The sequence below is a fragment of the Lepidochelys olivacea genome (genome assembly GCF_965140295.1).
Source record: "Lepidochelys olivacea isolate rLepOli2 genome assembly, chromosome: 6".
Taxonomy (NCBI): Eukaryota; Metazoa; Chordata; order Testudines; family Cheloniidae; genus Lepidochelys; species Lepidochelys olivacea.
Genome location: NC_140416.1, coordinates 126,942,663 through 126,970,235, shown reverse-complemented (window position 1 = coordinate 126,970,235; position 27,573 = coordinate 126,942,663).

Genomic DNA, 27,573 nt, shown 5'->3' with positions numbered 1-27,573 from the left:
AGTGTGTGACCAAAAGGATCCTCACTAATATGTGTAAACAAAGGATAAAGACACTGTGTATGTTGCTTCTACCTAGACAAATGGGTTTGTTATAATGGGAACAGATAAGAACAGTTAGTGTTATTGGGCATGGTGGGAGTATGAGCGCACACTTGAAGACTGCCTCCACTCCTATCTCAAGGCAAGGTCAAGCAACCAATCGAGAGGGGCAAAGTGGGAATTGGAGGGAAGGTATAAAACACTAAAAGGCCAAAGTAATGCCCGTCCCTGAGCATAACTCTCACTCCTTACCCCCCCCAGGGGATACAGAAGAGGTGGGACAAAAGACCCCAGACTCATGACCCTCCAAAATGGCAAATGATCATAAATTGTAAGGGGTGGGACTGTGGTCATGCATTTTGGGTATAATTGTGCCTGCTAAGGAGGGGGGAATGGGACACTGGGAAACAAGGCTCTGCAGCGTCAGTTATGGACATGCTAGCTGGAAGCTAACCCCAATAAACATTGCATTGCTTGCACCTCAGACTTCTGGTCTTCTGGTTTCTGTCTGCGTGACAAGAACCAGGGGAGGGGTGAAGGGAAAGCCCTCTAACAACCCTTCAGATATATTGCAGAAGTTTCAAATAGGGAAAACTAGGCAGCCTAAAAATTGTTGGCTAAACCTAGATTCTTGCTCACTTTGGTTGTATAAATGCACCAGACCCTTCCAAAGTCCAGCTCTGTTAGGACCGTATTTATGAGGGTGTATCTTGTTCAGCACAGTGAATTAGAAGAGGAAAACAAAACTTGTTACACTGTATAGGCTAGAATTCCTCAGAGGAATTCTAAGCTGTTCAGAAACCTTGCAACATCGGATCATCCATATGATGATGTACCACAATTGTGCCAGCATGAAAACTCTCTGGATTAGGTGGATCTCTTCCAAATGACTTTGGGGTATATTACAGAATTCTACACTTCCCATGTGAAAGTTTCTAGGTCTTTCTGTTGCATCTGCAGACTTAATTTGATACATAGTTTGCCATACTGAGTCTGTTTTAAGACAAATATGAGTTCCTTTGTTTCTAATTTTGATTTGGGGGCATTAATATCAATGAAAAAATTAAATAGTGCTTAAAGAGAGCTATGCACCTCTTACAGGAAATATGGTTTGGTCAACTCTGCAGCATGCTGTTCCAAATAAATGCTGTGCAGACGTGCATTTGGCTCCCACCTGCTTGCATCACACAGAGTGTTGAGTCTTCTGGGGGTTCCTAGAAATATCATCAGTCTCTAGGGAGAAAGGCAGAGGATTTGGGGGAGAGGGAGCTAGTAGCAATAGGCGAGTCATTGGAGATGACTAATTGCTGGGGACAAGTCATGCAAATATGTCCTTAAGATGGACATCACAATGCCATTTGCTTTGTATAATGCATTGCTAGATTATTTACAGATAGGGGTAAATGTAAGGGAGATCTTTGGTAGTGTCTGAAAATATTTCAGAAGGTCCAGTTACAACCGGAGTCCTCCCCTTCCACCCCAGATAGCGGCTTCAGTAGCCCAAGGTGGAAAAAGATCTTATTGCATGCTGGAGACTTCCTTTTCCATGCATTGCTGGTAAATATAATGGCTGCCTTCCCACAATGTCTTTTATGTTCAGGAAGCTTGGAAAAAGTCAAACATTTCAAGGTTAGATGTGTGAGGTTTAATGATTAATCATTCTGTCTTTTAAGACCTTTGCCATTAGTAAAGAGCTAATTAACCTGAGCCTTCAGCTTTGGAAGCAGTGCCTGACCCAGATAATGACTCCCCAGCAGTCCAGCTTCAGTGAGGCAGCACGTAACTCCATGCATTGTCAGTTCCCACTCTCTCTCAGCTGGGGAGCACAGTGGAAGGTCACAGTATCTCTGGTAATAGCAGCTGTAGCCGTACCAACAAGGGGTCCAATTAAGCTATATGGGAGAATGCTCTGCTAATGTAACTCCACTGACTTCAGTGAAGTTATGCCAGCAGAGAATTCAGTCCTCCGTGTCTGAGGTGTGCTGTATGCAATGTTGACAAACGACAGTTTTATTGTGAGTCTCCTGTTTGGGAGCTTTCTTAAAGCCCCGACTCCTGAAGTCAAGAGATAGTCTTAGATCTTAACACAGTGGTTTTCAACCTGTGGTCGCAGACCCTTAGGGGTCCACAAACTATATCTAAGATTTCCAAAGGGGTCCATACTGCCATTCAAAAGTTTTTAGGGGCTTGAAAATGAAGAAAGTTTGAAAATGACTGTTTTAAGGTGTTGCTCACCCAATATCCCTGCAGTGCTTCACTCCAGCTGGCTGGGACCCTTCTTTCATGAGACATTCACATGGTCAGTTTGCCTCATAAGAGACAAACTGAGTCTTTCACTTTCCTCTCCAGGACACACCAGACCAAGCCTTTGTATTCATAAACATCCCCTGCTGCTTTTCTTCCTGTAGACTTTGCAGTCTCTCTGTTTGCAGCTGGTTCAGTATGCAAGTAGGCATACAATACACCAATAACTAACACCTACCTACCTGTCTGGTGTGTCCTACCTGAAAGAAAAGGAGTACTTGTGGCACCTTAGAGACTAACCAATTTATTTGAGCATGAGCTTTCGTGAGCTACAGCTCACTTCATCGGATGCATACATCCGATGAAGTGAGCTGTAGCTCACGAAAGCTCATGCTCAAATAAATTGGTTAGTCTCTCTAAGGTGCCACAAGTACTCCTTTTCTTTTTGCGAATACAGACTAACACGGCTGTTACTCTGAAACCTACCTGAAAGAAACATCTTTGAGGTAGGTCACCTCTTGGTAACCCGTCTTAACTCCAGACCTTAAGAACATAATTTTTAGTATAGATACACAATTCCTTATGTATTACTCACACAGACATTTTGTAGTGATTATGATGACCAGTGGGCAACTGGCTTTTGGCAGAGCCCTCATTTGCCATTCTTTGGCTAGCCATGATGCAGATATCTGACCCTGGGCATTCCTGTAAAAACCCTATGCAGCTCCTCTGCCTTCTGCCAGTTAACACCATGGGATGTCTGAGTCAAAGCCTTCACTCAGGATTTTGGGTGTTCGGGGCTAGAATACTGCGTATGGCTGGGTGCATGCCTGCCTTGCCTGTTGTCATTTGCTGGAAGATGAATGTTCTTGAGTTGGCGCTGATAAGGAGTTCGAAGACAGACAAACAGTTGCAGTTTTAGAGTGTAAGGATTTTGGAAGTCACATGTTACTTCGAATTACTTCATAGAAGTCAAAAGTTTAGGTAGGGCTGGTAGCACCACCTAGTATTTGACACTTTCTATTTTGACCCTGCTTTCAGTTGGATAGAACTTTGCCAAACTTTCTGCCACTTCTGAGCATTAGGTGAGGGGAAACCAGTTTGCTCACATGAAAACGTTCTGGAGACTTTGAGAAACTCCAGTCACTTTTCAGAGTGGGTGCTGAGCACTTTGCAATGGTCAGGCCCCTGCAAGGGAACTCAAACTGGAGGTGCCCAAGTTCCTAGTGGCTCCTGGAAATCTTGGTCTGTATGCTTGCTTATCTATTTAAAATGTTGAGTGTGAGGGAAATGTCATGTTTCTGAGATGCTCCCACAAACAGCCACCATGAGTTCCTTTGTTCCAGCCCACAGCATGAAACACAGGACCCTTGGTTTATGAGCAGATGGCAGCCCTGGGGAGAAGTCACAACTTTTATGTTACAGAACAACGTGGGATGAAGTCTTTGTCCTCCTCCTCCCCTGACCGCCATTGCACTTGAGGAGAGTCCAGGGGAAGGTGGATGGGTGTGTGTGTGAGATTGTCCTTTACCCACTGAATGGCGGCTAGGCCTCTCCTCCGATCCTCTTCCCCAATGGTGCTGACACTCAGGATTCCATCCCCAGCAAGGTGATTTTTGGTTACAGCCAGTCTTGCTGTGATTCCAGCCCCACCTAAGAGGAATCTGTCTGATCGGCTGCCATGCTCACTTCCTCACCCCCTGGGGAAGAGCAGCCAGAGCTCTTTTGCTTTCTTCCCCCCCCCCATTCAAGAGCACAGAGGGGTCTTGGGGGAGGGGGCAAGGAAGCAGCTGACCCCATTGCTGTAGGGGAGGAGGCAGGGAGCAGAAACTGCTCAGAAGCCCTACTTCCTGCTCATCCTGTGGAAAAATGGGTCTGTTGCTCCTCCCTCCACTCCTGTAACACTTGAGGTCTGGGGGAGGAGTGGGGATAACCCCTGGGGCTGCAGAGGTGCACTGAGGGGCAGAGAAGGGGCTGGGGATGCATAACTAGCTGCTCGGCAGGGGCACCGATTTTACGAATTAGAATTCTGGGGCCTGTTGAGAGGCTGGAAGCTCTGCAGCATCGGACGGCAGTGAGAGCGTCTGCTAGTGTGACCAGATAGCAAGTGTGAGAAATCGGGATGGGGGTGGGAGGTAATAGGTGCCTATATAAGACAAAGCCCCAAGTATTGACATCTGGTCACCCTAGTGCCTGCTGAGGGGGCCAGAATCCCCTCACTCTGTTTGGGAGAGTTGGCAACAGTCACTGCCATGCACACTGGGGTTGAGTGTAAGGGCAGGGGGTAAAAAAAAATCATCAAGATGGGCCAAAAAACACGGAATAGTCATTAAAAAATCTAACCAGAACAAACATGATTTTTTTGGGGGTCTGACTCATGATTTTTGAACTTTTGGGCTTCGTAATAATGCTTCCCATCCAAAGGGGGAGGCTAGGGAGACATTGGCAAGACTTGTCTCTTCCCCTCCCTGTGTCCTGGGGGGGCCTCTTCCTTTGCTGGCTGGGGGGATGACAGGGGCCTCAGTGGAATTGCTCTTCTCCACTCCGAGAGGAGTTGGGCCCTGCAGTCTCTTTACCTGCTGGCTCCAGTGCTGTTGGTTGATGTGGCGGAGCAGGCCTGGTTTACTTCATTCATCTCTGCGGGGGAAGAGGCCAGCCAGACACCTCCTGACAGCTGCAGAGTCCCCCTCCTTGTCCTATGACTTCAAGGGCGTTAATGGGCCACTTCACTTTAAATGGTCCCTTTGAATATGTGCTAACTGCTTATGCTAAACTATTTGTTCCATCTTGTATTTAGCTGAGAACTGAGAACCTTTCCCAAGGCATGGCTACACTGGAAACTTCAAAGTGCTGTTGCGGGACAGTTCCCATGGCAGTGCTTTGAAGAGCGAGTGTGGTCTCCCAGTGCTCCTGGCAATCCACCACCTTTTCTCTTACTCTTGATAGCTAGTAAGATAATGAGGTGATAAGTAACAGTCAGCATGGATTTGTCAAGAACAAATTGTGTCAAACCAACCTGATAGGTTTCAGAGTAACAGCCGTGTTAGTCTGTATTCGCAAAAAGAAAAGGAGGACTTGTGGCACCTTAGAGACTAACCAATTTATTTGAGCATGAGCTTTCGTGAGCTACAGCTCACTTCATCGGATGCATACCGTGGAAACTGCAGCAGACTATATATACACACAGAGAACATGAAACAATACCTCCTCCCACCCCACTGTCCTGCTGGTAATAGCTTATCTAAAGTGATCATCAAGTTGGGCTATTTCCAGCACAAATCCAGGTCTTCTCACCCTCCACCCCCCCACACAGAAACTCACTCTCCTGCTGGTAATAGCCCATCCAAAGTGACCACTCTCTACACAATGTGCATGGTAATCAAGGTGGGCCATGTCCAGCACAAACCCAGGCTTTCTACCCCCCCCCCTTTTTTTTCCCGGGGACACACACAGACACACAAACTCACTCTCCTGCTGGCAATAGCTCATCCAAACTGACCACTCTCCAAGTTTAAATCCAAGTTTAACCAGAACGTCTGAGGGGGGGGTAGGAAAAAACAAGGGGAAATAGGCTACCTTGCATAATGACTTAGCCACTCCCAGTTTCTATTTAAGCCTAAATTAATAGTATCCAATTTGCAAATGAATTCCAATTCAGCAGTCTCTCGCTGGAGTCTGGATTTGAAGTTTTTTTTGTTTTAAGATAGCGACCTTCATGTCTGTGATTGCGTGACCAGAGAGATTGAAGTGTTCTCCGACTGGTTTATGAATGTTATAATTCTTGACATCTGATTTGTGTCCATTTATTCTTTTACGTAGAGACTGTCCAGTTTGGCCAATGTACATGGCAGAGGGGCATTGCTGGCACATGATGGCATAGATCACATTGGTGGATGTGCAGGTGAACGAGCCTCTGATAGTGTGGCTGATGTTATTAGGCCCTGTGATGATGTCCCCTGAATAGATATGTGGGCACAGTTGGCAACAGGCTTTGTTGCAAGGATAGGTTCCTGGGTTAGTGGTTCTGTTATGTGGTATGTGGTTGCTGGTGAGTATTTGCTTCAGGTTGGGGGGCTGTCTGTAGGCAAGGACTGGCCTGTCTCCCAAGATTTGTGAGAGTGTTGGGTCATCCTTCAGGATAGGTTGTAGATCCTTAATAATGCGTTGGAGGGGTTTTAGTTGGGGGCTGAAGGTGACGGCTAGTGGCGTTCTGTTATTTTCTTTGTTAGGCCTGTCCTGTAGTAGGTGACTTCTGGGAACTCTTCTGGCTCTATCAATCTGTTTCTTCACTTCCGCAGGTGGGTATTGTAGTTGTAAGAAAGCTTGACAGAGATCTTGTAGGTGTTTGTCTCTGTCTGAGGGGTTGGAGCAAATGCGGTTGTATCGCAGAGCTTGGCTGTAGACGATGGATCGTGTGGTGTGGTCAGGGTGAAAGCCGGAGGCATGTAGGTAGGAATAGCGGTCAGTAGCTTTCTTTGAGAGGGTATCAAGCCTTCTGGATGGGGGGAAGAGGTAGATGTGACTTTAGTAAGGCTTTTGATACTGTCTCGCATGACCTTCTCATAAACAAACTAGGGAAATGCAACCTAGATGGAGCTCCTATCAGGTGTGTGCATAAATGGTTGGAAAATCATTCCCAGAGAGTAGTTATGAGTGGTTCACAGTAATGCTGGAAGGGCATAACGAGTGGGGTCCTGCAGAGATTGGTTCTGGGTCCAGTTCTGTTCAGCATCTTCACCAATGATTTAGATAATGGTATAGAGAGTACACTTATAAAGTTTGCGGACGATACCAAGCTGGGAGGGGTTGCAAGTGCTTTGGAGGATAGGATTAAAATTCAAAATGATCTGGACAAATTGGAGAAATGGTCTAAAGTAAACAGGATGAAATTCAATAAGGACAAATTCAAAGTACTCCACTTAGGAAGGAACAATCAGTTGCCCACATACAAAATGGGAAATGACTGCCTAGGAAGGAGTACTGCGGAAAGGGATCTGGGGGTCGTAGTGGATCACAAGCTAAATATGAGTCAACAGTGTAACGCTGTTGCAAAAAAAAGCCAACATCGTTCTGGGATGTATTAGCAGGAGTATTGTATGCAAGACACAAGAAGTAATTCTTCTGCTCTACTCGGCACTGATTAGGCCTCAACTGGAGTATTGTGTCCAGTTCTGGGCTCCACATTTCAGGAAAGATGTGAACAAATTGGAGAAAGTCCAGAGAAGAACAAAAAAAAATGATTAAAGGTCTAGAAAACATGACTTATGAGGGAAGATTGAAAAAAATGGGTTTGTTTAGTCTGGGGAAGAGAAGACTGATAACAGTTTTCAAATACATAAAAGGTTGTTACAAGGAGGAGGGAGAAAAAATGTTCTTCTTAATCTCTGAGGATAGGACAAGAAGCAATGGGCTTAAATTGCAGCAAGGGTGGTTGAGGTTGAACATTAGGAAAAACTTCCTGACTGTCAGAGTGCTTAAGCATAAATTGCCCAGGGAGGTGGTGGAATCTCCATCATTGGGGATTTTTAAGAGCAGGTTGGACAAACACCTGTCAGGGATGGTCTAGATAATACTTAGTCCTGCCTTGAGTGCAGGGGGCTGGACTAGATGACCTCTCGAGCTCCCTTCCAGTTCTATGATTCTAAGTTTTTTTTACATTTTTACAATTCTCGACAGAGATTAAGAATACATTGCCGTTTAAGGTACTTACATTTCTCCAAAAAATTTAGGTAATTCGAAGTTGTAGGCTGCTCTATTTACATATTCCCCATATCCATTGGTTTTTGTAGTGTATAATGAGTTAAACTGTGTGCTTTAAGCTACATTTGAAAAAATGATGTGAACTTAATTAAACAGGTTGTTCTAGGAATAACTGTTACGGAGACAATGATAACTACAGTCATGGATAGGCTCCAAGTCTGTATCTTTCTGCTAGAGGAGTGGAAAGAAAAGTTAGATGCTCCATAGAAAATTTTTCCGAAACATCAATTTGTTATAAAATTTCCAGGACTTCAAATGGTGCAGTTAAAACCTCCAGACAAGCTGTAGTTCCCCAAAGATCTATGTGTGTGTGGGTTCTTTTATTTTTAAAGTTAAAACTCACTTAAGATATGAACCGTTTTCTTCACTGTCAAAGTGAATCTCTGAGGTTGTGTTAGATTCTGGTGCAGCTACCTCTGCACCATAACAAGGCTAATCCAAAGCCCACTGAAATCAATGGAACAAGACTTGCATTGATGTCAGTGGGCTTTGGATCAGGCTCATAAAGTGAGGAAACTGATGTACAAAACAGACTTTGATTTGCCTTTTTTGTGTGTGATGGTTCATCTCTTGAGTGCTAACGCACTTTGATCAGGAGTTACCAGACTAGTCATAGCGACTGTTGGTTGTATTACCATAGTCATGGAAATGGATCCACCTTGCCAGGCTCTGTACAAACGCAGAACTAAAAGATGGTCCCTGACCCACTAGCTAACTTATTGCATCTTGTGTACATCAGCTTAACAATGACAACTCTATCTGGGAAAGTAAAGCTTCCAGCTGTGAAGAAAACAGCATGCACTCTTACCTTTCAGTATTTCCTCTTATACTAATATTACTGCAGTGAGGCAGAGTGGCCTCCCTCTGGACTGGAGAGCGAGGGACCACTACAGTTACCAATTTGAAAAATACCACTCAGACTTCAGGAGTTGTCCTATCGTGTGGCAACTCACCTCTTTTTGTCACAGCAAAACTCAGATTTTCTCCCTTTGGCATGGGGGTAAGGGTGGTTTATTTACACTAATTATAGGGTTGGCCCAAGAGGTTTCTTTAAACAAACAGAATACCTTCTCTAACTCCCACTGGGGTACTGCCTCTTCTTATGCAGGCTACTGGCCACCAGCCACCCTCTCTAATCCAGGCTGGGTCCAGCTACGGTGGGAATCCAGGCCCCCTTCCCTAACAGAAATAAACACAAGCTCTCCTGTAGAGAAAAGCAGCTCTTCGCCTGAAAGAAGCCTTTCCCTCTAGCTGCACACAACTGTTCGGCAGCTTGCACCTCCTCCCTCCCATCTACTGGGGGAAGACTTTTTTCCCAAAGGTCACAGTCTGCCCTTAATTGGACTCAGATGTCCATAATTAACTTGCAGTAACCTCTTTCAGTTCCTAGGGAAAAGTGCTTTGACCATCCCAAGTCTGATACACTTGCCTTGGATCACCCTTCCAGAACTGGCAGGTCTGATTTTGTTACAAAAGACAAAAAGGGATCTGTGGTGCTTGTTTATCACAAGGTTTAATAAGTCCCTCTATTGAAGTCAATGCTGATTTAGTACTGCAGGACCAAAGTGTGTAAATTCAGGGACACGAAGGCAAATTATCAGTTGCTTAACATTGAAATGCAGCTTTAATGCAAACACGAATTGACCAGAGACCATACAACTCGTATAAGAATGGTAACCAGGACAACCATTTTAGAGAAGTATGAGATTTCATAGCCAGTTGGTCCATCCAGAGGATTGTAGTCTTTGCTGGTTCAAAACCAAAGGCTTGTAAGGGCAGAGTATTGACTTTCCGAATCCCCAAAATAGAGATTGCCCTAGGTCAAAACCTTGAATCTGGCTCTTGGCTGAGATCTGAATTAATAGGCTGATTCTGAACACCCTGAATCTTGGGTCAAGTTTGAATTTGGTCTGGATTTTAAGCTTTCAGGCTTGAGTGTTCACCTCTGAGGTGGGAGGAAGGTGGGTTACTTTCTCTCATTATAGAGGTGTGAAGTTCAGACCTGGGGTTTTTTCCACTGAAATACCCTGGTTGCATCTTGTGGATTTTGGCAGTTGTTTTTTTTCCTCATTTGTCAGGCCTGTGCATATGTTCGTTATAAGCTATTTACACTGTGAAATTGGATGCTCAAGCAGATGGTTTTTAGGAGTCGCCTCTCTGCAGAATGTGTTCCTTTACATCTCTTTAACAGCTTGACATGAACTGCTGTCATTGGGCATTAAGGCAGCTGCATTATTACCTGTCATTAGTAGTGTTGGCTGCTTTGCTATTATAATTGCCAATCTAATCTTGGCCCACTGCTGTGAATTAGACTATTGTGAACAATTTAATGAATTCTGTTAAAAATGACTATTAATGAAACTGCAAAATCCTGAAGCAATTTGCCACTGAGAATGGGAGAATATTTTTCCACCTTGCTTAGGTTTTAAAAAACAAACCAAAAACCAATTAGTTATGATATCCATATAAATATAATGATGACTCTGCACTGAGAAACAGCGCCATGTTTTGAAACTTTTTAATAGTGATCAAGAGGTGTTATTTAATAAATTTCATGGCATAATTAAAACAAAACTTTTGTGTTTTTTTTTTTTAAAGACGTTTTGAACTAGCCAACCTCAGGTATGAGAGGGTTTGTAAACAGAGAAAGGACTCAGAAAGGTGGCATATACAAATGAAATCATTTGTATCAATTTATCAGAAAACACTAGCCCAAAGATGAGGATATGATTTACCATGCTTTAGAAATATTCTGAAAGTGCTGCACGCTTCAGAGGTCAGGCAGAGAACATGTGCTACTTAACTCCAAGTCTTCCCCCCTCCCCCAATAATTACTTGACTTCATAACAATTCTAAATGATGCTTATTTGTTTCCGTAGATAGTATGGAATTTGGTATAATCCTTATTCATTCATTCATTCATGTAAAAAACTCACACCAGTGCAATGCTAAATGTAAAGATACATATGCACGTGGGATGACTGTTAAACTGCTTAGCTTGAGCACTAAGTAAATGCAATACCTTGGAACATTTGCTGGTGGAATCTTATCATGAGATAAAAAACAGTCCTTAGAGGTCTACAAGCCCCAGTGGTTCTCAGACTTTCACACAGCAAACCTCTGAGTGCGGACCTCCCCCCACTTATTAAATTTTTTAAACACATGTTTTTATATTAAACACTATTATAAATGCTGGAGACGAAGTGGGGTTTGGTGGTGGAGGCTGACAGCTCGCAACTCCCATGCAATAACTTTGCGACTCCCTGGGGGGTCCTGACCCCCAATTTGAGAACCCCTGCATCATGTACAATGTATTGTAATGATGAAGGATGAGCAAAGTTAGGAAATCTTTGCAAAAGTATTCTAGGCAAAAGTCTTCTAGACAAAAGGCTGACAGAGGAAGGAGGCCTTGGGTGGGAAGCGTAGCTTGGAAGGGAATACCTGTCTTGGGGCAGGTCATGGGCATGCTCAGGAAAGTTAAGCTGAATTAATTTAAAGTGCATTCAAATCCTGTGTTAACATTTTTATTCAGAAATAAAGTTGCCTTAGTTTGATTTTGTTTCATTCAGTGATGAAGTAAGCTAAAGCGAACTTCTGAATTAGGAGTTGAAGGTGCTTTAACTCGTGCACTTTAAATTGACTCCTTTAGTTGATTTGGTTTAACTTTCCTGTGTAGACCTGCCCTTAGTTCTTCAGTGCTCTTGGGGATACAATTTTCACTCACGCAACCTATGATCTTCACACTGGTATGCCCTCTCAAAGATTAGAAATGAAGAATAATCTCCATTAAGTAGTAATAGTAAAATAAGACTTCCAGGGTTGCCTCAAGCACTGCCGCTGCTCCACAGACACAACTGAAGTCATGCCAACTCTTGCTAGGGCTGCACTTGGTCCAGATCTTACATAAGAACGGCCAGACTGGGTCAGATCAGTTGGTCCATCTAGTCCAGTATCCTGCCTTCCCACAGTGGCCAGTGCCAGAGGGAATGAGCAGAACAGGCAATTTCGAGTGGTCCATCCCCAGTCGTCCAGTCCCAGCTACCAGCAGCTGGAGGTTTAGGGACACCTAGATGGGGTCGCATCCCCGACCATCTTGGCTAAGAGCCATTGATGGACCTTTCCTCCGTGAAGTTACCAATTTCTTTTTTTTTTTTTAAACCAGTTATACATGGTCGGTCTCTTCCTTAAGACTATCAACTGTACGCTGGAGAATCAAAAGGCTAAGGATTCTTCAGCCTTGTAATAGCAAGCATTACACCTTAAAACAATAATGGCGGCTCTCTGCACCACTTTCGCTCGCTGCATTAGTTAAGGGTCTATCAAGCTTTCATGGATAACCCTTTCCTCCTGTGGTTTAGTATCATAGTTGCTGCAATGCTCTTTGGGTTGAAACAGGTAATGCTGATTATTCCAGGTGCACATTGTTTGCACCAAGAAGGGTGTAAATTGGCTGAGTTCTTTGAAATTAAAGGGCAAATATTTATGTGACTTCAGAAACTGTTGTTCAACTCTAGGCTTTTGTTTAAAAATATGAAGCAGCCTAACTCTTTTTTTTTTTTTTTTTTTTTATTGGCAGTATGAACTGATGCTGCTTGGTCTCTGGAAAAAAATGTCTTTAAAACGGGCCAAGACGTTTATGATGGAAAAACTGCTGCTACGTGCAACAGCTTGATCACTTGCCATAAAATTTTTATCTCTAATATGAGCAATGTCAATAAGATGTTATGGTGGAAGTGAATGGATAATAGTCTCACGGATGCTAGAATAGCTCTGAAAGGCCATTACAATGTGCACAGTGTGTGAGTGCCATATAAGCTATACTACAACTAGAGGGGTGTGGTTTTTTGGTGGTGGTTGTTTGTTTTTTTTAAAAGCAAATGAATGACAAACCTTAATAACAGCAACCCATTAATGGAATGAACTTTAGAATAGAGTCAATTGCTCCTGAACCCATTGCATTCTTCCTAGACCTTGCAGCAAGTGTGGGTATTTGAAATTGTTGCCTGTCTGGTAATGGCTACGCTACCTGTAGGAGAAGGTAGGACACCAGTGAGGATCTGAAGGTGGCCTGACAAACTGGTTTGGGGAGGGCTTTCCCAGTGTAAAGGGTCATATGGAAAGCAGCACATGAATGATCATGAGAACATAGGTTTCAGAGTAGCAGCCGTGTTAGTCTGTATTCGCAAAAAGAAAAGGAGGACTTGTGGCACCTTAGAGACTAACCAATTTATTTGAGCATAAGCTTTCGTGAGCTACAGCTCACTTCATTGGATGCATAAAAGTGGAAAATGCAATGAGGATATTTTTATACACACAGACCATGAAAAAATGAGTGTTTATCACTTCAAAAGGTCTTCTCTCCCCCCACCCCACTCGCCTGCTGGTAATAGCTTATCTAAAGTGATCACTCTCCTTACAATGTGTATGATAATCAAGGTGGGCCATTTCCAGCACAAATCCAGGTTTTCTCTCCCCCCACCCCACTCTCCTGCTGGTGACTTCTGGGTACTCTTCTGTCTCTGTCAATCTGTTTCTTCACTTCAGCAGGTGGGTATTGTAGTTGTAAGAATGCTTGATAGAGATCTTGTAGGTGTTTGTCTCTGTCTGAAGGGTTGGAGCAAATGTGGTTGTATAATAGAGCTTGGCTGTAGACAATGGACCGTGTGGTATGGTCTGGGTGAAAGCTGGAGGCATGTAGGTAGGAATAGCGGTCAGTAGGTTTCCGGTATAGGGTGGTGGTTATGTGACCATCGCTTATTAGTACAGTAGTGTCCAGGAAGTGGATCCCTTGTGTGGACTGGTCCAGGCTGAGGTTGATGGTGGGATGGAAATTGTTGAAGTCATGGTGGAATTCCTCAAGGGCTTCTTTTCCATGGGTCCAGATGATGAAGATGTCATCAATATAGCGCAAGTAGAGTAGGGGCGTTAGGGGACGAGAGCTGAAGAAGCATTGTTCTAAGTCAGCCATAAAAATGTTGGCATACTGTGGGGCCATGCCGTGCCGCTGATTTGAAACACCTACAAGATCTCTATCAAGCATTCTTACAACTACAATACCCACCTGCAGAAGTGAAGAAACAGATTGACAGAGACAGAAGAGTACCCAGAAGTCATCTACTACAGGACAGGTCTAACAAAGAAAATAACAGAACGCCACTAGCCATCACCTTCAGCCCCCAACTAAAACCCCTCCAACGCATTATCAAGGATCTACAACCTATCCTGAAGGATGATCCATCACTGTCACAGATCTTGGGAGACGGGCCAGTCCTTGCTTACAGACAGCCCCCCAACCTGAAGCAAATACTCACCAGCAACTACATACCACACAACAGAACCACTAACCCAGGAACCTATCCTTGCAACAATGCCCGTTGCCAGCTGTGCCCACATATCTATTCAGGGGACACCATCATAGGGCCTAATAACATCAGCCACACTATCAGAGGCTCATTCACCTGCACATCCACCAATGTGATATATGCCATCATGTGCCAGCAATGCCCCTCTGCCATTTACATTGGTCAAACTGGACAGTCTCTACGTAAAAGAATAAATGGACACAAATCAGATGTCAAGAATTATAACATTCATAAACCAGTTGGAGAACACTTCAATCTTTCTGGTCACACGATTACAGACATTAAAGTTGCGATATTACAACAGAAAAACTTCAAAACCAGACTCCAGCGAGAGACTGCTGAATTGGAATTCATTTGCAAATTGGATACTATTAACTTAGGCTTGAATAGAGACTGGGAGTGGCTAAGTCATTATGCAAGGTAACCTATTTCCCCTTGTTTTTTCCTACCCCACCACCCCCACCCCGTTCCTCAGACGTTCTTGTTAAATCCTGGATTTACGCTGGAAATGGCCCACCTTGATTATCATACACATTGTAAGGAGAGTGATCACTTTAGATAAGCTATTACCAGCAGGAGAGTGGGGTGGGGGGAGAGAACCTTTTGAAGTGATAAACACCCATTTTTTCATGGTCTGAGTGTATAAAAATGTCCTCACTGCATTTTCCACTTTTATGCATCCGATGAAGTGAGCTGTAGCTCTCAAAAGCTTATGCTCAAATAAATTGGTTAGTCTCTAAGGTGCCACAAGTACTCCTTTTCTTCATGAGAACATAAGAACAACCATACTAGGTCAGACCAATGGTCCATCTAGCCCAGTATTCTGTCTCTGACGGATGCTTCAGAGGGAATGAACAGAACAGGGCAATTATCAAGTGAAAGGTGGATTTCAGCTAGCTCAGAGAAATATGAGGCACGGTCCCATGGAAAGACCAATTAGGAAGAAAAGGAGTCAAAGGGTGCTGGCAGTTCCTAAAAGATCTAATACTAGAGCAGAGGTTCCCAAACTTTTCTTATTGCTTAGTCATTGCATATTCACCAGCTGCCCGCATACCCCTACCCTTCTCATCACTGATATTATGTGTGTTCTTCTCAACATTACCCATCTTTAGCCATCTGGCCATATTTCACTGTTACATACACATATAGTTATAGTGTGGCATATACAACTGAAAAAACCCCCCTTGACTAAGTTCTGAGCTTAGTTAGACTGTACAGTTGCTGAGCAACTGAACCCACAGTGTGTGGTGATTGGGAATGAGGGCTCTGTGTATTTGTGTTCTCATTGCTACATCTTGAAAGAAATTAACTACTGTATTTTGCATAACAAATTCCCATGGTTTTAAAGCTTTGAATGAGTAGGCTATTATGGAAATGCAATAAATAAAGGGTTTCAGAGTAGCAGCCATGTTAGTCTGTATCTGCAAAAAGAAAAGGAGGACTTGTGGCACCTTAGAGACTAACAAGTTTATGCTCAAATAAAATTTTTGTGAGCTACAGCTCACTTATTACACAACTTCTCCCACATACCCCCCCAGAGGTGTCTTGTGTACCCCCAAGGGTACATGTACCACAGATTGGGAACCCTTGTACTAAATGCTCAACATCAAGCTATTCTGATGCAGAGGAAAGATCAGGAGGCCAATGTGGCTGAACAGGAGGCTTTTTAGCTATCTAAAAACCAAAAGGGATACACACAGGAAGTAAAAGAAGGGATGTGTTACCAAAGAAGTATACATGGGCATAGCGTGAGCGTGTAGGGACAATCAGAAAAGCTAAGGCAAAGAATTAGTTACAGTGGCAAGGAATGTTAAAGACAACAGGAAGGGGTTCTTCAAATACGTCAGACAAAAAAGAAAGATCAGGGATGGTGTGGGTCTGCTGCTCAGTGGAGAAGGTGAGCTGGTAACAGAAGAGGATAGGAAGGCAGAGCTGCTCAATGCCTACTTTGCTTGTCTTCTCACAAAAAATAACATGTGATCAGATGAGCAAAGATGGACAAAGGGGAAGGGATGCAGATCATGATAAGTAAAGAACATGTTGGAGATCTTCTGACTAATTTGAATGAATTCAAGACAGTAGGGCCTGATATATTTACCCCAGGGTGCTGAAGGAATTAGTGGAAGAAATCTTGGATCCACTGGCAATAATATTTGCAAACTCTTGGATGACAAGAGGTCCTGGAAGACTGGAGAAGGGCTAACATAGTGCCCATCTTTAAAAAGGAGTTGGAGAAGTATAGACCAGAAAGCCTGACCTCAATACATGGGAAGCTACTAGAGAATGTATAAAACATTCAATTTGTAAATACCTGGGGGATGAAGGGGTGATTATCAGCAGCCAGCATAAATTTACTAAGAACAAATAATGCCAAATCAGCTGGATTTCCTTCTTTGACAGGTTTGGATAGGGGGAATGTGGTGGAAATAATATACATGGACTTCAACAAGGATTTTGACACAGTCCCACATGACATTCTGAGAAGAAAACTGAAGAAATCCTGGCTCAGTGGAATTACCATTAAGTGCATAGATAATTGGTTAAACAACCGCAAACAAAGAGTAACTATTAATGGAATGATGTCAGATTGAAGGCAGGTCTCAAGTGGGGTTCCACAGGAATCTGTTCTGGGTACGGTGTTTAACATCTTTATTAATACCCTGGATGTACAAATAGAGAGCATATTGATCAAATTTGCAGATGACACTAAAGCTAGGGAGGGTTCCCAACACTTTGGAGAATAGCAAATAGAATCCAAAGGGATCTCGATACATTGGAGAACTGGGCTATAGACAACAAAATGAAGCTCAACAAAGACAAACGTAAGGTGCTACACTTATGGAAGAAAAAACAAATACAGAATGGGGGATAACTGCCTTAGCAGCCGCAGTTCTGAGAAGGAGCTGGGAGTTGTGGTGGATCACAACCTCAACATAAGTCAGTAATGCGATGCTGTTGCAAAAAAAAAAAAAAAAGCAAAGGCAATTTTAGGTTGCATTAACAGAGGCATAGCGTGCAAGTCACAGGAAGTGATAGTACCACTCTATTTGGAACTGCAGTACTGTGTCCAGTTTTGGTCACCAATGTATAGAAAGGATGAAGAGGCGAGCAACAAAGATGACCAAAGGGATGGAATGTAATGAACAAAGGCTGAAGGAAGTGTTTAATGTTAATGTTTAGTTTGGAAAAGAGGAGATTAAGTGGGGACATGATAGCAGTCTTCAGATACTTGAAAGGCTGCCATAGAAAAGATGGAGAGGGCAGGACAAGAGGCAATGGGGTCAATCTACAGCACAGCAGATTTAGATTAAATCTCAGGAAAAATTTCCTAACTCTAGCAATAGCCGTACAATGGAACAGACACCTAGGGAGGTTGTGGAAGCTCCTTCAATGGAGGTTTTCAAAAGGAGGCTGGAGAGCCAACCATCTTGGATGGTTTAGACACAACAAATCCTGCATCTTGGCAGGGGGTTCGACTAGATGACCCTTCCGGCCCCTTCTAACTCTATGATTCTATTAGATTCATCCCCTGTCATCTGGTCCCAGGTTTCGGGACACTCAGTCCCAGGTTGAATCCCTGACCATCTTGGCTAATAGCCATTGATGGACCTGTCCTCCATAAATTTACTAGTTCTGTTTTTAACCCAATTATACTTTTGGCCTTCACAACATCCCTTGGCAATGAGTTCCACAGGTTGAGTGTGCATTGTGTGAAGTACTTCCGTATGCATGTTTTTAAACATGCCTATTAATTTCATTGTGTGACCCCTGACTAGTGTGTGATGTGAATAGCACTTCCCTCTTCTCTTTCTCCACACCATTCATGATTTTATAGATCTCTATCTTATCCCCCTTCCCTTTAGTAGTCTCTTGTCTAAACTGAGCAGTCTCAATCTTTTTAATACTCAGCATATAGAAGTTGTTCCTAATCATCTTTGTTGTCCTTCTTTGTACTTTTTCCAATTCTAATGTCATCTTTTTGAGATGGGGTGACCAGAAATGCACACAATATTCAAGGTGTGGGTGTACAATGAATTTATGTATAGCATTATGATATTTTCTGTTGTATCAATCCCTTTCCTAATATTCTGTTGGCTTTTTGACTGCCTCTGCACATTGAGTCATTTTCAGAGAACTATCCACAACGACTCCATGATCTTGTTTGAGTGGCAATAGCTAATTTAGACCCCATCAGTTTGTATGTATAGTTGGCATTGTTTTCCGATGGACATTACTTTGCACTTACCAACCTTGAATTTCATCTGCCATTTTGCTGCCCAGTCACCCAGTTTTGTGAGATTCCTTTGTAACTCTTTGCAATCATCTTTGGACTTAACTATCTTGAGGAGTTTTGTATCATCTGCAAATTTTGCCACCTCCCTGTTTACTGCTTTCCCCAGATCATTTATAAATGTGTTGAACAGCATTGGCACCAGTAGAAATCCTTGGGGGACCTTGCTATTTACCTTTATCCGCTATGAAAACTGGCCATTTATTGCTACTCTTTATTTCCTGTCTTGTTAACTAGTTACTGATCCATGAGGACTTTCCTTTGACTGCCTACATTGCTTGGCATTTGGTGAGGGACCTTGTCAAGTCTTTCTGAAATTCCAAGTATACTGTTGTGATGTTATATGATTAAAATATGACCATGTAGATCATTGTTGCTATCACTTATTGTTGCAACAAATCTTGTGCAAAGTATGTCATGTAAGATGTCAATGGAAAAGCTACGGTTTGCTGAATGTGATTATCCTATTTGTATGCATGCATATTTTTGTATCTGAAATTATGATTATGGCTGTATACCTGTATTGCAAATGTGTTTGCTCCTGAGTAACACCCCCAAGGTATTTATATCCAGTCTAGCCAGCACATTGTCAAGGAACATTGAAGTTGGTGGCCCATCAGTGAACATGATGGGCCATGAAAGAAGCTTACTCCACCTGATGGACTTTCCTGAGTATGTTTCAGCCAGACTATGGGTAATGGCTGCTATGACTCACTGAAGCATGCAAGGGCATGTGACTAGATCATGTGGTACCGAACTCCATCTTGTATGCCTGTACTCTTCCACAAACTGTGCTGAGGGCTTTGCTTGGAACAGTGAGTTTCCCTCTGTATGGGAGAAGCTATAAAAGGCCCTGGAAACGTCTCCATTTGGCCGCTTTCCTGCACTAACCTCTGGACTATGGACTTATATTGATGGGAGCATTCTAACCAAGGGACTGAGGACCTTCCAATCATTTGGAAGCAACCAGAGACTTGACTTAAGCCAGCAGTTTATGCCATCATTGCTAAAAGCCTGATCCAAGAACTTTGCGATTATTGTATGTATTTGGTTCCTTTAACCAATTTTAACTCTCAACTTTCTTTTTATAAATAAACCTTTAGATATTAGATACTGAAGGATTGGCAACTGCATGATTATTGGGTAAGATCTGAGTTATATATTGACCTGGGTATGTGGCTGGTCCTTTGGGATCAGAAGAACCCTTCGGTTGATGAAATTGGTTTTAAATAACCACTCATCAAATCTAGCATCTGGGTATTGAATCCAGGACTGGAATACCAAAGGAGACTGCATTTCTGACTTCTTGTTAGCCAGTGTGGTGAGACAAAAGTTTACTTTTGTTGCTGGTTTGGTATATCTCACGGAAGAATAACCACCAGTTTTGGGGTGAGTCTGTCCTATTTCCCAGCAGCTTGTCCTGAATTTTTGGCATTCTCACTTGTGACCCACTGAGACACCAGGACAAATATATTGACTGGATCACCCTTTTCCACATCTTTGACCCCCTCAAAGAATCCAAATAGATTGCGGAGGTGTGATTTTCCCTTTACAAAAGCTGTGTTGACACTTCCAAAACATGTTCATCTGTCTGATAATTCAGTTCTTTCTTCTAGTTTCAACCAATTTTCTTGGTACTGAAGTTAGGCTCACTAGCCTATAATTGCCAGGATTGCCTCTGGAGCCTCCTTTCAAAAATTGGTGTTACATTAGCTACTCTCCAGTCAGCTGGCAGAGGATGATTTAAGCAACACATTATATACTACAGTAATCAGAGTGGGAGCCACGTTAGTCTGTATCAGCAGAAAGAACGAGGAGTACTTGTGGCACCTTAGAGACTAACAAATTTATTTGAGCATAAGCTTTCCTGGGCTAAAGCCCACTTCATCAGATGCATGCAGTGGAAAATACACAGTTAGTTCTGCAATTCCATATTTCAGTTTCTTCAGAATTCTCAGGAGAATACCATCTGGTCCTGGTGACGTATTACTGTTTTTATTAATTGATAACAAAACCTTCTTTACTGACACCTCAATCTGGGACTGTTCCTCAGATTTGTCACATAAAAAGAATGGCTCAGATGTGGGAGTCTCCCTCAAATCCTCTACAGTGATAACTGATGCAAAGAATTCTTAGCTTCTCTGCAATGGCCTTATTGTCATTGAGTGCTTGATTTGCACTTTAATCATCCAGCAGACACACTGTTTGGCATGCTTCCTGCTTCTGATACAATTAAAACTTTTTTTTTTTGCTGCTAGCTTTTATCTTTGGTTACTTGCTCTTCAAATTCTTTTTGGCCTGCCTAATTTTCCATGTGATTAATTAAAAATGTGAACTACTGTAGGGCCAAGCACCAATTGTTATGGGAGCCCACTAGAAACAACCCTATTACAGGTGAGGGTCAAACTCTACACTCAGTATTTTACACTCAGTGGCAGAGAACTGATACAAAACTGGAAGGGACTAGGAAAACTAACTTTCATGTGTAACTATACAAGTAACAGGTAGATCTGCAGAGAGCACAGGTCACTACAACTCTAAAGGCAGCTAATAAAGGGCCTGATCCAGGAAAATGCTTCCTTAAGTCGTCCTGCTTTTCCTGAAGTGGAGCCAAAGTGCACACGACCATGTGGAGATCATCTGGATTGGTATTTGTTTCAGTGGCAGCATAGAATAGTGTTGCAATCAGCTTCAGCTGATCATACAAGACGTCTTTCTGAAGAGGCCTTTGATATATTAGTAAAAATGGCAGAAGCATGCAAGTGGGGAAATGCCCAAGAATGTAAACCGCTGAAAGGCATTTTCCAGGCTATAGCAAAACATGACTATAAGATCGACACCAGCTGCCTGGCGGCTGAGGCAGAGGATGGTCTAAAGAACAACCACCTGTGTCCTGCCTACAGAGACTCCACGCTCCGGGCTGGCAGCCATCAACAGCCTTCTAGCATGCCCGCCCCAAAACCAGGGAGCTCCCCCCTGCCCATCCGGGGCAAAGTCCTGGTTAGATGGAATACACATTATGAAGCATGTAAAACCACAGCTGAGCTCCATGACTTGCTAAACCAGATAGCTGCAAATCCAGTCCTCAACCGCGGTCCTCTGCCACTCGACGCCCGAAAGTTACAGAATGGATGTGCTGCTGGGCCTGATGGCATCCCACCCAAGCTGCTCAAGGGTGCCTGGGAATTGGAGAGCACTGGCCTGCATCAATTGTTAAATGTAGGCATCAGGCAGAGTACCAGCAAAATGGAAAGAAGGCTTCAGTGTCCCTGTACAAGGGTAAAGGGTCTTGCATTGAGCATGGCAACTACAGGCCAGTCTCATTTCCGTTAGTGCCTGGAAAGGTCTTTGCTCACATCCTGCTTGTCTGGTAAGGAGTAGCTGCATCCTACCATCATCGCCCACAGCAATCAGGTTTCACTATTCTGTGGCTGACAATGGATGCTGTCCTTGTCCTCTGCCTTCTGGCTGAGCTACAGCAAGAGTTGGACAGCTTGCTTCATGTGGCATATATCCATATCAAAATGGCTTTTGATTCCATTCACAGTTCAGTGCTTTGGCTCATACTGAAAGGAGTTGGTGTCCCAGAAGTTTCTGCTAAATCTGGTGTGCCTTCTTGACACCGATCCCAGTGTGAGAGTGCATGTCAGTTTGCCACGTTTCTACATATTTTTGCCCTTATCCAGCCGATAGCTTAATAGAATAGTTATTAGGGCTTACAACTCCACATGGTGGAGTCGAGGCTAGCCAAGAAGTGGTCACTGACCAAGATTATGCAATGACACTGCCTTGCTTGTGTAGAAGACGGAGAATTTTAGTCTGCCCTGCAAGGTTTCCAAGATGCCATCTACACTCTGGGATTGAATGTCACATGGCAGAAGACCAAGGCCAGGAACCTTGGAGCTAGGCTATCAGAACCCCCAGTGCAGATCAGGTTGAGCGCAGTGGAGAGAGTTGACAAGTTCATCTACCTAGGCTGCAAGCAGAGTTCAAACAGTCGCAGCAAATCAGGTGCCCTCTTGTGATTAGATCTCACTGCTTTCTGCAGGAAGTCCATGTCTTTGCCTATGGATGCAAAAATGTGTCTGTACTCAGATGAAGTTCAGGATCTGTCAACCTATGAACTGCCTGTTTGGCCATATGTGTCAGAAACCTTGACCCTCCTCCAGGCAGACTTGGAGCAGCAAGAGGCATTCCATGTGTGCTGTCAATGCAAAATCCTAAGAATAAAGTGGTTTGTCTTTGTTTGAAATGCCATAATCTCAGAGATCTGGCCTACATCCAGTTGCTTACTAGGTCAAATGGTGGTGTGTGCTCCTTGGTCATGTTGCCTGGATGGACAAAAACAGCCCAACACATTGGGCTCGCACATTCTCCACTGATGCGTGAAAGGTGCATGCCTTGACTCTACCTGGCATCACTTGTGGGGCTAACCCAGAGATTTGTGGATTTGCAGGATTGAGCCAGATCTGGGAACTTCACTCTACAATGCCTGGTATGATGCCATGAACCAGGGTCATTCTGGCTGGCACAATGGTCCTGAATAGACTCTGCATGTTTGAGGATGCGCAAGATACATGTCTTGATAATAGAATGCAGTTGATCTGATTTATAAGCACTTTTAAGTATTTTATTCCCTCTTTGCACAATTGTAAATGCCCTACATTGTGAACTATTAAAAAAAAATATCTGACGTACGGTAGGTTGCTAATGTGTTTGTATTGAGAATAAAGTTAAATGAAAAGGTACTAATAAAGTGAAACTGCAGGCTCCATTTAGAACTATTTATGCAAGGAGCAAAATCTAATTAAGTAGTTTTAAGGGAAAAGATATTAAGGTGTGAAGTTTATTGAACACTTGGTTAACTATTCAATTAGTCTGTTGATTTCTGTGAGCTGGTATAATTCCAATCTGCAAGAATCAATTGCTTGATTTAGAAGGAAATATAACATAAAATTTAAATTCCTAGAATGGTGGTGAGGTAATTGTAATGAATTGATTTTATTAGTATATCATTACTGCTACCTTACAAACAGATAAATATTATTCTTGTGGGTTGAAAATTAGAGTTTTCAGGATGGCTTGGTGCTTTTATTTTGATTTGCCACTAACATGAGTTTTTTCCTTTTTAAATTTGGATTTTTTTTTAAACAAAACCTTGTGACTGATCATTTAAAGAAATCTACCAGAGGAAAGTATTTTGCATTTTGTTTGCTGAAGCCATGTGAATCTAACAAACATTAGTAGAGATACCTGCTGCTTCTATATGTAGTCAAGAATACAAGATATTAAGTATATTTAGGAGACAGGTAAAATAAAAGTATAATTAATGTTGTAACACAGGGACTTCAGGCCTGGAAAACATTCAGCTTAGTCACACAAGGCCTTAGGCTTAAAACAGGTTGGCATGACTAGTTGTCCGAGGGCAGCACTGTACCAGTAAAGTGTAAAATTATCAGACAAGATGTGTTAAGTGCTGATGTTCTGGAAATTATGCAGCAATAGACTGGAAAATATGCTGCAATGTGCCTGTTAACACCACAAGATTGAGGATTCTGTAATAACCTCAAGTTGCTATGGTAACTCATAGATCTCCTTATTCTCATTAACATCTACATCAAAGCGGATAGCCAATGAGAAATGGAGAACCTCTAAATTAGTGAGGTGTGGAAGCATGGATCAGGAAAAAGGGGTTGGAACCCTTCAGCATCTGTATGAATCTCAGGGCTAGTCTACACGAGAAGCGTACGTCAGCGCAGCTGCAGTGCATGGGGGGAAGATGCTGTACGCTCCTGGGAGAGAGGTCTCGTGTCAGCATAATAAATCCACCTCTGCAAGAGGCAGTAGCTATGTTGACAGCAAAAGCTCTCCTGCCGACATTGTGCTGTCAGACCGGCCAAAGTACTAGCATGAGCGTATGCCGCTCAGGGAGGTGACTTATTCACCCCCCCGAGCCACGTAAATTATCCCAAAGTAAGTGGTAGTGTAGACCTAGCCTTAGTTGGTATAAGCATAACTCAGGATAAAAGGGGTTGCCCAGCTTTAAATTCAAGGGGAGATGCTAGGATGACAAACCTGGATGAAGATAATGAGGAAAATGACTGATGCCCTGGGGTTCCTCAGTGTGAGATGTGAGGTGGTATCCGTCATAGTGCAGACTATTTAGCCCCATCTGTCTGCTGGTGGACTTCAGTGTTTGTGGTATTTGTTTGGCTGCATTACAAAATGATTAATGAAACCATTGTAACTACTTGTGACTGTCTCCGGTGTAGCTGCACTTCCTGGGCTCCTGGGGGGAAGCTCTCATTCTAATGATATTGGTGGTAATCCATCCTTCCTGAGGCTCTGGCCATAAGGAGACCGCTGTGATCAATAATCAATGTACCCATCTGTTAATTGGGCTACCTGCAGAACCAGTGGGCTGGCTTTCTGTGGGACTTTTTTTTCCCATAAGGAGGTTCAAATCACCATGTAGTAAAGCAGGTATCCAGTGAGCACTCTAATTGGGTGAATGGCAGGTACCAAAATAACATCACGTGTGTGTAAGGATTCTAGGAATGAGAACCTCTATCTATAGTGCCTGTAGTCAAGCAACCCAGTCATTATCAGGGAAGAGCTGGCACCTTCTTGATTGACTGACTATACTACAATTTGAACTTTGATCTCCCTACAAAGACTTCTAAAAATCTGTTTTCGTGTCCAGTGTTCTGTCAGGAAATGAGCACTTCAAGTGTCAATATGGAGAAATGGGTAATATCTCAGAGTAAAAAAAAAATATAGTAAAGTAGTAATAGTAATAATAATAATAATAATAATTAATAATGCTTGAATAATCCACTGAGCACATGTTCTTCATGTGGCTTGATGCCATTATGTCTAGAGAGATGGTGTCTGCAGAAGGATAGGCAGTGTCTGTCTTAAGGTCACGTGAGTTGCCAAAATAGCTCTAGCATTTAGAAATTTGATGCATTTTATATCTCGTGGCATGATGGTGCAATATGAGTACAATACAATATCTTGGACCTGGTCGATGGTTCATCTGAAAATGTCACATAGTGCTGATCCAGTGACAGATTTGTTCATCTACCGGTACGTAAGCTGAGTTTTTTTTAACCAGGATTTTAAGTGATGCAGGGATGTGCCTGAAGGAACAAAAGTTTCTCTTCCTTCACATCAAGTCCGAATGCTAATTTAGACAGCAGCAACAGCAGAAGTCAAGAAAAGGACATCTCTTGATGCCTGTCAATGTAAAGCAAAGCCTAAAGGATCTGCTGTAGTCCAGTGGTTCTCCAACTCTTTCTGATGAGTCATCTCCTAACAGAGGATAACCTCATCCCCCTGCTGCATAGTTCCCAAAACTTTCCCTTCTGGGTACTACTAGGAAGAGAGCTATACATCAACCACTGCTATAGGTATGCATAGTAAAAGAGGAAGAGCAATTACCCAAGCCTGCAGGAAGAACATCTAATTGGGATGTATCTTGCCCGATGGAAGGTATAGATAGTAATCATTCTTGACAGTTCAGTATGATGAGCCCCTTCACAAAAGTGTCATGCCAAGCTGTTTCCAACCCCCCATTGCCTCCATCTGGAATGCAAAGTCTAAGGCTACAGTAAAGATTTAGAGCAGATTTTGCTTTATTACATTTAATCAGTTCCTCGTTTATGCAATGTCAGAAGTAATTCCATTATTAAGGTTACAATTTTCCTATTGTAATTTCAATTTTCAAGACTTACATCCCTCCAACTTCCCCAAAGAAAACAAATGCCACTGAAATGGCACATGATCAGAAAAGGAGTTTTTTAAAGTTATGATTGGTTTGGCTTTTCAAATCACTGACTTTTTGAATACTTTTCCGAAACATAACTTGGCTTACATCTTCAAATGGCTGAGCATGCACATACCGTGTGTGTGCTGAGAACTGCTACCAAGTGTAATTACAATGGATGTAATGCACCATGCTTCTGGTAAGAAGTGAATATCCCACAGTAAGGTCAGCAGGGAGGGGATTAGCTAGGAGCTCTAGGGGATATGGAGAGAGGTTGGTGGAAAGGCTAAAGAGCTTCTGAGAGGAAGAATTACTCATGCAGCCTCTTTGCTTCTAGCCCAGGGAGTAACTGGAATCAGGACTCTGCCTAAACCATCTTGCCTGCACAGAAACCTTACTGCTCACAAGAGACTGTAGCTTAGGGCAGAATCAAGTCATCCGCTTTGCTACACTGGACTCCTTGTAGATATGGCTGGAGAAAGCCTTCATCTGTCTTGTCTGTTCATACAATGAGCCAGGCTGGAGGAATGTTCTGCATGGAGGTATGAGTGCCTTAGCATGTCAGGATGTAGCACATATTCCTCTTTCCCACTGCCTGTGGCTATGGCCCAGGCCATGCTTGGGGAGAACATTTGCCAGCTGGCCAGCACTACCCGGGAAAAAGCAGCGGCAGCTGGGGCTTGCAGTGAGACTAGCACTAAACAAGGTAAAAAGGGCTGCCCTGGTTTGTTTAAGCTTCTCTTTTTAATGTCTTTATAAGCTTTGTTATCCAAAGGATGGCCTCCCTTGGGCAAGTGCAATTTGCACCCAAGAAACTGTGCCTGTTTGCCCTGGCATCTCAGTCCTTGTGCCCCAATCTTCCTGACTGTGAGCACAGATCATGGTGCCCGTGATTCACTTGGCTGGTGCCAAGAAGTGGTCACAAATTTAGCAGGTGTAGATGGCCTCGCTTCCTAAAGTCTGGTCAGCAACACCTGTGTTTCTTCTCCCCCCGCCCGGTGACTGGGTATTGCTGAATGGCAGCAGTTCTGGCAGTTTTGAAGTGGGTTGGTTTCCTCTTTGAAGAGAGGTTGGAGACACTTGGGCCATTTCCTAGTCTCTTCTGTTAA